Below are 13,185 nucleotides of genomic sequence, written 5' to 3'. Positions count from 1 at the left end.
TGGGGACAACACATGCACTACTCACTCCCTTAAGAATGAACTTGAAACACCGTGTCCTGGCCCTAACAAGATCCCTCAGGTACACTTGTGGTGTTTCTTAAAGCCTTTAAAGGAGAATACAGGTTACTTGGTGACACTAGCTGCTAGCAACCAAACAAAAATTTACAGCTGTGTTTCATACTTAGCCAACAGAGAAGTACCAGAAAATGACCCATTTTTGATTTTTCGTTGGGGTGTATATTTAAAAAATAATGCTGTTACTATAGTAGGAGCTCACACATCAGTCTGACACATAGCATGGCTAGAAGTTCAAGACAATCATCTTGAATGTCTTTGGAACCAAGAGACCCAAAAAAAAAATCTCTTCCAGCATGACAATGCCCTCGTGCACAAAGCCAGCTCCATGACGATGTGCTGTGTTAAGCTTAATGTAGGTGGAAGAACTTGACTGCCCTGATTCTGACTCAGCCTTACTGAACACCTTTGGGAAGAACTGGAACTGGAGCCTCGTCAACATCCCAGCATCAGTGTCTGATCTTATGTCTAGTGGAAAGCTTTTTCAGAAGAACTGGAATGGAAGCATATATGTGAGCGTGATGGTTATATACACCGATCAGCCATAACATTATGACCACCTGCCTAATATTGTGTGGGTCTCCCTTTTGCAGCCATCACAGCCCTGACCCGTCCTGCACTGTGTATTCTGACACCTTTCTATCAGAACCAGCATTAACTTCTTCAGCAGTTTGAGCAACAGTAGCTCATCTGTTGGATCGGATCACACGGGCCAGCCTTCTCTCCCCACGTGCATCAATGAGCCTTGGCCGCCCATGACCCTGTCGCCGGTTCACCACTGTTCGTTCCTTGGACCACTTTTGATAGATACTGACCACTGCAGACCGGGAACACCCCACAAGAGCTGCAGTTTTGGAGATGCTCTGATCCAGTGGTCTAGCCATCACAATTTGGTCCTTCATCAAACTCGCTCAAATCCTTACACTTGTCCATTTTTCCTGCTTCTAACATCAACTTTGAGGACAAAATGTTCACTTGCTGCCTAATATATCCCACCCACTAACAGGTGCCATGATGAGGAGATCATCAGTCTTATTCACTTCACCTCTCACTGCTCAGGCTAATCGATGTATATACCATGTAGTGTATTATTTTAGATGTGATGCGAAAAGACAACACTAAATGTCACAGCTGAATGCAGAGTGTTTCAGGAGGAGCGAAGGCATCAAGGGTTCTGAATGGGACGTCTGATCGGACATCAGTTCTTTTATCTGTTTCATGGAGACACACTCATACACACAGCTATAACTACAAGCAACAGCACACACACACATTCATGTACATAATATCTATAGTATAGATTAGATCAGATTCTCTTACATATTGCAACAAAAAAGTTATTTTCCTGTCCTTAAAGAGGATTTATGAGCATAAACTTGTACATTTCGCTTAGTCTCTCCAGTATAAATGCACTTATCATGCAAACTATCTCACATACAGTTAGCTAAAACATTTCAATGACATTTCTGTCCAAGAAAACGTTTTCCTTGTTTGGTGCCAATGCTTAGGAGTCTATGATCCGTCTTCATACACAAACTCGCTGTCTTTGCCTTGACAGTGACAAATAAAGGACAACTGATATTATGTTTTCTACCCTGAGGCCCATACATGCCGGAGAACTGTCTCTTTCATGACCCTAATGACCTGCGTTCATTTCCAGGCACGCGTTTTTCACATGACTCTATAAAACTATCTAGCATAAAAGTGCAAGGCTAATACCGTAACGATTCTGCCATATTTTCTTTTCGATGCTTATTTTTGCTTGTGTTTACTGATGCCAGTCCTCATTATAGTTCATGGAAAATGTCTAACCCATTCCTGAGTCAATGTTTCCTTTATTTACAAACAACGACAGCATAAAAAACGTCATAGTGCACATTTCCCTTCACGTGATTAGAGCTGTGGATGTAGTGGGGATCATTTTAACCTTGACTAAAGAATTAGGGTAAGTATGAGTAACTGAGTCTCTTAAGCTAGAGAGAGAGAGAGAGAGAGAGAGAGGGAGAGAGAGAGTATAAGAGAAAATATGCATAGTCATACCGAGAAGACCTGTGACATTCCAAGAGCCGACTCTGCTGCTGGTTTCACGCAGGACTCGCTGCAGCGCACCACATAAGTAATTAAACAGATGAGGAATGTAGGGTTAGGAGTTAGGATCATGCACGTGATGACATGGGGTCAGCCAGTGGAAACTGTCAGAGGCCTACATCAAGGCAGAAGACAGATGAAACACATGGCAGCGTGTGTGTGTGTACAGAAATATATGTTGAAAACAGAGACACCATGACAGAGCGATACCGAAGCTTACGGCTGTCGGAAAGGACACTAAATACTAAAAGCATGACCACAAACTGCTTAAAACTCAGCTTAAATAAACACAAACTGCTTTTAAGGAAGGAATAGGAAAACAATCACTGTCTTTGATTCCTCTTTTAAATTTTATTGCACATTTCCAAATCTATCTAAAGTCCCTACTAATATTAAAGCGCCTGTGAACAATAGTTCCCGATCCGTCTCTCTTTTTTTTCTCTGTCAGGAAGTTAACAAGACAAAAAACACAGCTTACTAAGTCTGCTAAGACTTGCTGTGACACTGGAGACTCCTTCCATCAGTGTTAAATAAACATCCCCTAGTGCACTATGCACGAGTTTCCATACACTCTGTGTGAATGAGCCGTTCGTGTCGAACCAATGACCTGTTCATGTAACGAACATCGGAAACACCTTCTTTCTAATCCGAGCTGAGATCATGAAAATATAAAAATAAATATCTTTTCTAGGCTTATATGGAGGTGAACTTGTGTCTCTGATTAGACGTCATCCTGTTCCAGCTGTTGTATGACAACTTTAACATGTCAAAACCTGGTTAAATCGGTCATTCGGTCAGCGCAGATGCTCCGAGTTAATGATTTTCCTCGAGCACTGATTATTTCCCTCCTCTTTTTCCAAGCAGGAAGTGATGTGGCATGAGGAGAGACAAAACAAATGGCTTCATAGCGACGATTTCAGTACAAGTTCTCTCTCCTTGGCAACCTTCAGGGAAATTTCTGCCAGCTCTGTCCTCTGCACTCCTTTTTCTTTTTTTTTTTGTTCCCCCTCTGAGAAGAATGTTTGGTTGGACGTGGACAGTGCTGAATAGCTTAATGCCACCCCGAGCAGCCCCTTTAGACCGAGCGAGGCCGACAGGAACAAACATGGCTGTCACAATGCTGTGTTGGATCAGCACCTTGCACATTTTCTCACCCAGATGATAAGTGTTAGGTTTTCGGACACCGAGATTTCCTAATTCTCGAGATGGTGGTTCATTTGGGTTGGATTTTTTTGTTTTCTTCCCCCCACATAAGAATCAACAAAATTAGAGCTTAAGGACGGCAGACTAAATAAACTCATTTCACCATGTAAAAATAGTCGAGGTGTCGGGAAAGACAAATAAGAAGAACTTACTCCTTTACCATTTACTGAAAATGTAATTATATTTTTATTCATGTACAGTATATGAATGAATGACTAATAGATTAAGGGAAAGTCTACTTGACTTACATACAGTAGAAAAAACCTGCAAATTAGCAGCGCGCTAATCCGATATAAACATGAAATGACTTCATTAGCGTAGGCTCATTTTATTTTAATAAGTATTACTGTAATGAATTACTCGCTTACTAAACACGAAAAGGAACATGTACGCAAATGGATCGCATTTTACTGAAAGATTTCTGAAGGAAAAAAAGCGAAAAATTATGACATTTTTATGAATTAATTTTTAATAAAATAAGAATTATTAATACAAATATTAATACTGTAGATTCCCTATAATTATGTGCATTAAATGTTATTAGAAATATTTTTTTTTAAATAAAGCCAATATAGTTTGAGAAAAATGTATTAAAGTTTCAATGTAAGGATGAAGTTAGAGTTTATATCTTCTTTCATGATTTCAGAAAAAAACAAACAACAACTCGTGCGATTTTTGCATGACTTTTTCCTTTTTTTTTGTACACCATGTCCAAAACAGATGGATACTCTGTACGTTGGTTACATAACATGGAGTGACCGCTGTATTTACACTGTCCTCTGGTACCCACAGGGTCTTAGACTATTTATTTACACTTTGTGACATTTATACTGGAGAGACAAGAGGACAGCGCACACTGACAAAGGTCATAACACACATTGTGAAGCAGGTTGTTATATATAGTTACATTACTGTGACCCCACTGTGTATGTCACAACTTTTGTCTGTGGTCAAACAATGAAGCCATTTGTGAAAACAGCCACAAAACATTCACCGATTATCTTGTGTAAAGTCCGTTGATTACGGGAGATAAACAAAGTCTACGCAATCAGAGATCATTACATATTTGTCCCCATTAATATGACGTAAGGCACCGTTTTTTGTTGTTGGGGCAGATTTTGCTTGAAATACAGCACTCAGTCTTTAGTGATAAAAGTCTACCAACGCCTTTACACATCCTGATTTGACAATATTTCACCAGTTTCCATAGGATTTAGAGCTGGACTATGACCAACATGTTGATTATCTACTTTCAATGGCTACTAATGCTTCAAAATTTGTTGATTTAGTTGATTTAAAGTTTTCTAAAGGTCTTTATTATGCTGCAGAGTAACATTTTCTTCATCTTCAGCTGCCTAAAAGAGACCTACAGGGCTTGCACGATTGTTGTGCTTCTTCTTTGAAGAATAGATCTCTAGTCTCAGCTGAAGAAAAGCAGACCTATCACATGATGCCACCACCACCACGGTTCACTCTACATACGGTGTCCTTTAAGGGTCTGATAAGCTACCTGGCCAAATGTATGTGGACACCTGACCTTCACAACAATATGTGGGTCTTTCCAAAACTGTTGGAAGCCCATAATCGTCTAGAATGTCTTTGCATGCTAGGTTAAGATTGGCCTTAAGAGGACCAAACTTGTTCCAGCAGGACAATGCTCGTGGACACAAAATGAGCTCCATGAAGACATGGTTTGTCAAGGTTGGAGTAGAAGAATACAAATTCCTGCAAAGAGCCTTGACTCTGCACCATTGGGGGATTCAGTGGAAAATCAGACCTCCCCTTTGACAGCAGCGAATGAATGAGCACAAATCCCCACAGACACAATTCAATTTATTTATATAGTGTTTTTAACAATGGACATTGTCTCAAAGCAGCTTTACAGAAGTATAGAAACATAGAAATTAAAAAAGTTTAAAGTTAAGTTACTATTTAACCATAATGAGAAGCCTGAGGTGACGGTGGTGAGGAAAAACTCCCTGACATGATATGAGAGGAGCCAGGCTCAGAAGGAAGCATCCTCATTTGGGTGACACTGGACAGTAAATAATGTCAATGTCCTTTCTACAACAGCAACCAAGAGCTTTTGAGGTCAGGTGTAGTTTCTGAGTTCATTATAGACTCCAATATCTAGTGGAAAAGCTTCTTAGAAGAGAAGAGCCTATTATGGACCTACTCCATATTAATGCCATACTTTTGGAATAGGATGTTCAACAATGGTCAGGTGTCCACATGGTGCCTGAATCTTATAGAAGTTCTAACCTGGTCTTATCAGACCATAGCACACTTTGATAACCAGCTCAAGTGATTCATGATGACTTGGATGTTTTTGTCATGACTAAGGGCTTCCATCTAGACCCCTACCCCACAGACCAGACATGTGAAGAATACAAGAGCTTCCCTGTTTAGTTTTCATCTTGGAAGCACATCCTGTTCTTGATAATGTCACTGCGGTGCATCAGTTTCTCCACCTGTTAATGAAGGCATTCACAGTGTTCCAGGGTACATCTAAAGTTATGGACTTTTTATTAACTCTTTCCTAATCCATAGCTTTCCTCAATAAGAACCGGTATGTATGTATCCTGCATCAGAAGTCAGAAGAAATCGCTGGTGGAACAGAAATGGACATTTTCAGACATTAATGGTTTAATCTAATGAATGATGTTCAGGCTGTGAGTCTGATCTAAAACGAGTCTGTTGGCTTTCAGTGTGTTTTAGACGTGTGTTTTTCCCTCTGTTGGAGAACCTTACACAGAATTTTACTGGTTGAAGATCAAATCTGAGCTGCTTTTTAGATGAACAAGCACTTGGAGCATCTCAGAGAGCAGGAATGGGTTTGAGATCAACGTTTACTTTGAAGATACAAACATTTGTGTAGAGAAAATTAACCGTTTTTGTTTTTTGGAACTTTTCTATGAATATATCACTCCTAGTAGACTAGATAAAAACAGAAATCCTTCTGAAACACTGAAACATCTATCTATCTATCTATCTATCTATCTATCTATCTATCTATCTATCTATCTATCTATCTATCTATCTATCTATCTATCTATCTATCTATCTGTCTGTCTGTCTGTCTGTCTATCTATCCAACCCACCCATCTATCTATCTATCTATCTGTCTGTCTGTCTGTCTGTCTGTCTGTCTGTCTGTCTATCTATCTATCTATCTATCCAACCCACCCATCTATCTATCTATCTATCTATCTATCTATCTATCTATCTATCTATCTATCTATCTATCTATCTATCTATCTATCTATCTATCTATCCAACCCACCCATCTATCTATCTATCTATCTATCTATCTATCTATCTATCTATCTATCTATCTGTCTGTCTGTCTGTCTGTCTGTCTGTCTATCTATCTATCTATCTATCTATCTATCTATCCAACCCACCCATCTATCTATCTATCTATCTATCTATCTATCTATCTATCTATCTATCTATCTATCCAACCCACCCATCTATCTATCTATCTATCTATCTATCTATCTATCTATCTATCTATCTATCTATCTATCTATCTATCTATCTATCTGTCTGTCTGTCTGTCTGTCTGTCTGTCTGTCTATCTATCTATCTATCCAACCCACCCATCTATCTATCTATCTATCTATCTATCTATCTATCTATCTATCTATCTATCTATCTATCTATCTATCTATCTATCTATCTATCTATCTATCTATCTATCCAACCCACCCATCTATCTATCTATCTATCTATCTATCTATCTATCTATCTATCTATCTGTCTGTCTGTCTGTCTGTCTGTCTGTCTGTCTGTCTGTCTATCTATCTATCTATCCAACCCACCCATCTATCTATCTATCTATCTATCTATCTATCTATCTATCTATCTATCTATCTATCTATCTATCTATCTATCTATCTGTCTGTCTGTCTGTCTGTCTGTCTGTCTGTCTGTCTATCTATCCAACCCACCCATCTATCTATCTATCTATCTATCTATCTATCTATCTATCTATCTATCTATCTATCTGTCTGTCTGTCTGTCTGTCTGTCTGTCTGTCTGTCTATCTATCTGTCTGTCTATCTATCTATCTATCTATCTATCTATCTATCTATCTATCTATCTATCTATCTATCTATCTATCTATCTATCTATCTATCTATCTATCAGTCTGCCCATCCGTCCGTCCGTACGTCCATCCATCCACCTGATCGATCGATCGATCTATCTATCTATCTATCTATCTATCTATCTATCTATCTATCTATCTATCTATCTATCTATCTGTCTGTCTGTCTGTCTATCTATCTATAACTATATATAACTATAAGCACATAAAAACTAAGATGTCTCATTCTAGGTAATAATCTGTTGAGTTATAAGAAGAATAAAACACTTCAGTAAGTGCACTAATAGCAATGATCAGCACTGTTATTGTGGTATCAGTAACTCTTCATCACTTCATCCCACCACCCTGTCATTTAATATTTTCCTATAACACCATGATCCTCAGTGGGTTACTCTACACTTAACACCAAGGAGTTATGAGTTACCATTTGATCTAGCAGCGATGGACATCAGAGCAGCCAGCGCTGGGTCGATTTCGTACCTGAGACATAACCTGATAAAAAGAAAAGACGCAAAAAATTGCAGTTATACATTTGACATGCATGAAAATCTAATAAACATCATCATATCATCTCTCACTTATCCAGCAGCTGAGGGAAAAGCAGGCAAGTAATGTGTCTTGTTCAAGGATTCAGCAAAACCACTAAAGCGTATCTAAACAGTACGTTTGTTGATTCTTTAACCTGGAATTAAACGTGTGGTTTAGCGTCTCGGACTTAGACGTACCGCAGCGGTGTATTTAAAGTGTTTGTGTTGCATTTCTGCTGAAACTGATGACATGACATAAGGAACTTATTTTATTTTTTAAAAGCGTGTTGTTGTGAACCTCTTTCCTCATCCTGATTCGTTTCCAAACAAGAGAACGCCATGTTAATGATCATGTACACAAAGCCTTCTGATTGGCTGTGATTATTTCCATTGTATCCATGAATTGCAGCTCACACCCACTAGCCAGATCTCTATTATTCGTTTGGGAGGCGAGGAGACGTGGGATATCTGTTTATACAGCCGTCGTAGCAGAACATACTTGGGGAATGACATGGAGAACTGTAGAAATATTTTTTTCTGTAAGCTGTTTGTGGGAGATGGTTTGCAAGATTTTAGCAGATTTATATCAGCGTCCAGTTCAGTTCTCTAATCTGTTTAGATGATTAATTAATGCTGTTCTATAACAGCAGTGTAAACTGTAAAATGGTTCTTATCTAACGTCCAGGGAAGGAGACTCCAGTGTCAGCACTTAACAGTCTGTAAATGTTTTCTTCAGGACGAAAGGATTCAAGCTGTGATTTCTCTTTCTCCATAACTTCTTCTTTAAAATAAAAAACAGGAGCTAACTTGTTTCACAGACACATGTTAATGGTAATACAAACATTATGAAAGTGACCATTAGGAACATTAGGAGCTATAAACATGCTGTTATGGGAAAATAAACCGCTTCACTGATTATTTTCCTATAACAGCGTAAGCCTTTATCATGTTTTATTTCCTACTTAATCAGGCTTGTTGTTACATCTTAACTGAAAAAATATTTATTTGCAGTTGAAATGTTTAAGTATACTGGAGTGTCTCCAAATATGTGAAGGTGACCCTTGACTTTTGTATTATGTTTCTATTATGTTATATTGCACTGCTTATACATTAGAGAATGTATATTGGTCAGTGCTACTCTGTGTATTTTGTGTATCTGTCCTGTACTGCTTTGTCTTGCACTGTTTGGACCAGAGGACAGGCTCCAGCAGACCCCCGTGACCCTAATTAGGAATAAGCGGGTATAGACAATGAATGAATGAATAAATGAATGAATGAATGAATGTTTGGACCAGGTTATACTTTATGCAGCTAAGACATCTTACTTTCTTACTTGTGTTGTTTTGTAGCTCTATGTTATTATGTTGTTTTATGTAGCACAAGGTCCTGGAGAAACCTTGTCTCATTTGTTGGTTTGATGGCTTCTTGACTTGACTTGCCTTGACCAATCCATTAGATCTGCCAAATTCTGGATAGAAATTGTACATAAATTAATAAAGTCACACTCATGATGCTCGTCAATATGATGGGAGATTCCCAGTTTACTTGTTTTTTTGCAAAACACAGTCAGAAATAAATGAGAAAAAAAAAACCCCTTGTTCTCCTTGTTTTTTAAGTCTGCTATTTTGGTGTGCTGAGCTCCCATTACCCTGCTGCCCCCCTCCTCATTGTTAAGCGGCCATACCCTGTGTCGAAAGCCATTCGAGATTACATTCCGAGCAGCACTGCGCACTACTTAGCCTGCTTAATGTGGAAAAATCTCCAGCGGGGCTCGGCATACAGTACGGGCGCCATCCCCAATGGCAGACTACCAGAGGGAAATGACCCACTTTGCATAGGAGGTCAATGGACATCCAAGGATTAGGGACGTCACATGACCGGTTAAGTGCCCGAGTGGAAGGAGCCAGGAGGCACCATGCACAGGAAGGCCTGGTTATAGAATAGCTTGACTACATGATGGCTAGCATTAACCGTGTCTTTAAAAAGGTACTTCAACCCCACAGAGTGTCGCCTTGAATGCCCCCAAGAATTTGAGCTTTCTGTGACTGAAGAAGCAACAGACTCCGAAAATAAATATGTTTCACGCTTCATCTATGTTTAATACATTGAACTAACGGGAATAGAATTAAACATTATATCGTTATATTAAATCTTTCTACTTGTTCCGAACTTTGAATTCTTGAATCGGAAACTCAGGCAATAGTTCCTCTGTTTATTTAACATTTATGAGATGAGTTTTCTCTGGCAGCACTTTGGAAAAGTCGGCAAGTTTTCCGCTATGGAAGAAAGCCTTCAAGACGGCACTTTGCAGTTTATGGATAACGAGAAAATCTGCATTTTTTGCAAGGGACAGTTGCTATTTAACAAATTATAGCATGATAACAGGAACTAGTTCTTCCTCAGTGTGGTTGCACAACATTAAAATGTAACTAAAAAGGTTGATCAATTACAACGTCCATCCATCCATTCATCTTCTGTAGCGCTGTAGATCCTACACAGAGTCTCAAAGACCCTGGGAGTTTATCCTAGTGGACTCGGGGCACAAGGTGGCGGACACCCAGGATGGAGTGCCAACCCATCGCATGGCACAATCACACACCCATTCACACACTACAGACAATTCAGAGATGAATATCAGCCTTGATATTGATAATGTCTTGGGACTGGAGGAGGAAACCAGAGAACCCGGAGGAAACCCCTGAAGCATGGGCAGAATCGAACCAACATTCTGACCACTAAGCCGATAGGAATAAAATACATGAGGATGTCAGTAATTGGAAAATAGTTAACTTTGGGATAGTAATTCTGCTTTGTGTCGTTGCCATGATGGTATTTAACTCAACCTTATAGTACAAACTCATATAGACATGCTCGGATTCTCATATAAGCCTCTGTATGGAAGAGTAAAGTCCTTTAAAGCCAAGATGTTTCATAAAACTACCAACTATTTCCTGGTGAGCTCCTGTTTATGAACGATTTATGATGTGCAAGTAAATCTTGGTTATTACAAATACCTGACTTCTTAAACAAAAGCCAGTAAAATTTGTTCCACTGATGTAAATGCTTTTCTGTTTGAATCGGTTTGAAATATTTTGCACGTTAAAATCATGGAAAATATTCTCCTTTTCTTTATACTTCATCCTAATGGAATCACACTCAAGGGGGCAAAGGACAAAATCATTTTCCTTCAGCATCCACAACACATAATTACCACTGGAGAAATAAATAAATGAAGTTGTTGCTATTTACACGGTGTGTTTGAGGTTAAAATGAGTCAGTGTAGTGTTAATAGGGTCACAAGGAATTTTATTTTTGGTCATAATATTAGGCAACCTCTATCCAGCTGTTCAGCACACAGACATGAGACAACTCTTCCAGCGTAAAACTCAGAATTGAATAGAATCAGGCGTGTTAAATGAGACGCTGGAGTCTGATACGCCCGCACTAGATTCTGGATACATGATACATGACGTTATATTTGCACTCTAAAATTGTTTTGCACCGTTAATGACTCAATGACTAGTTCAACAATTCCTCAACTAGTAGAGGAACAAGAAGAAGAACCTTAAGCTTTCACAGAATTAAAGTAACCTATTGAAGGGAATGTGAATGCTGCTATAGTAGATACGTCGGCGTGATCTTTCTTTTAACAGTAAAGTTTGTTTTATTTCATAAAATACCTCCTTAATGTCTTGAGTAATCACAGTGAGTAATATATAATCGAATGGCCCACTGAAGCAGTGAGTCGTGTTGCTGCCGCACAGCTCCAGAGCCTCTAATTTGATCCTGAGCTCTGGTTACTGTGTCTATGTGGAGATTCATCTGGGTTCTCCGGTTTCCTTCCACCTGTTCCCTGTGCACTACTCAGTTTCCTATACAAAGCCCTGACCACAGACCACCTTTGGGATGAACTGGTACCCTGACTGTACCCCAGACCTCCTCACCTAATAATACACCTAATAATAATGTCTGATTTTGCAGCTGAATGAACAGAAATCCCCGGAAGTGTTGAGGTTATTACGGCAGAAAAGAGACAGATTTTTTCAACCAGCACACATAGGTGTCAATGTCCGGTGTCCACATACTTTTGGCCATATAGTGTATAGCATCGATAACCATGATATCATCAAAAATCGGAAGTACGTCCTATCATTAAATAAGACCATAAAGCGGAACATGACTGCAAAAAGGAATTACAAATATACAGTATACTTTTCGTTACATATCTTCAGACCACCACTCATATATTTCTAAAAGTATTCCTTCGGCCATTATATTTTATCTTTTATTTACAAAGGATAAATGTGCTGTTTAGGTCCATACGGTATAATTTCAGCACATTTACTGTGCAACAGTGCCACCAAGTGGTACAAGCCATAACTACACATTCCCGGCTATAATAAATCACTCCTCTATAATCTAGACATAATTTAATTCATCATAAAGCTCTCGAGACACTCAGGCACACACACACACAGCTTGAAGCCTTGCGTCAAATTGCGGCGTTCTGTAAAGTTGCGCTCTTGTGTTGGCCATCATCATATACACAGAGTTAAATACACTGTCTTTTAGCCCTGACGACTCAATCCGAAATACATTAGGCAAGATGATCCTTATTTCAACCAGCTGCTCAGCTTGCGGCAAGTGGAACTCTGACTTCATTAAAATCTGGCTTCGGTGGCAGTGCCTAATTAGAGCTAAACTGGCTCATACATCATCCTGAAGCTCATTTAGCTGATGAACAGCCTTATAAGTGTGCGCAGTAGTGTTTTTTAGCTGAGCTTCTGTAATGTAAGGCTGAACAGGAGGGACACTGTAACTACGAGACGTTCGCCTCTGCCGAATGTACAAGACAGGAAGAAAATCGATAAAGACAAATAAACCCCGTGGCTAGGACTCTGAAGTCTCCTCTCACTCACAGTAAAGTACTTTCCCTGCCAAGATTAGGCAGAGAGTGCCATGTACCTGACATGATTAAATGAAAGGAGACAAAAGTGAGGGCAGCGGAGGTCAATTGAAGCTTTTACACTGCACAGGTTTCAAGATCCAGGTGAACATGCTGAAAAAGAAAGAAAGACAGAAAGACAGAAAGAAAGAAAGAAAGAAAGAAAGAAAGAAAGACAGAAAGAAAGAAAGAAAGAAAGAAAGAAAGAAAGAAAGAGAAAGATGCCAAGACTCGTA

The sequence above is a fragment of the Hemibagrus wyckioides genome, linkage group LG21 (genome assembly GCF_019097595.1).
Source record: "Hemibagrus wyckioides isolate EC202008001 linkage group LG21, SWU_Hwy_1.0, whole genome shotgun sequence".
Taxonomy (NCBI): Eukaryota; Metazoa; Chordata; class Actinopteri; order Siluriformes; family Bagridae; genus Hemibagrus; species Hemibagrus wyckioides.
The sequence above is the reverse complement of the archived record's forward strand: the minus strand, read 5'-3'. Positions refer to the sequence as shown.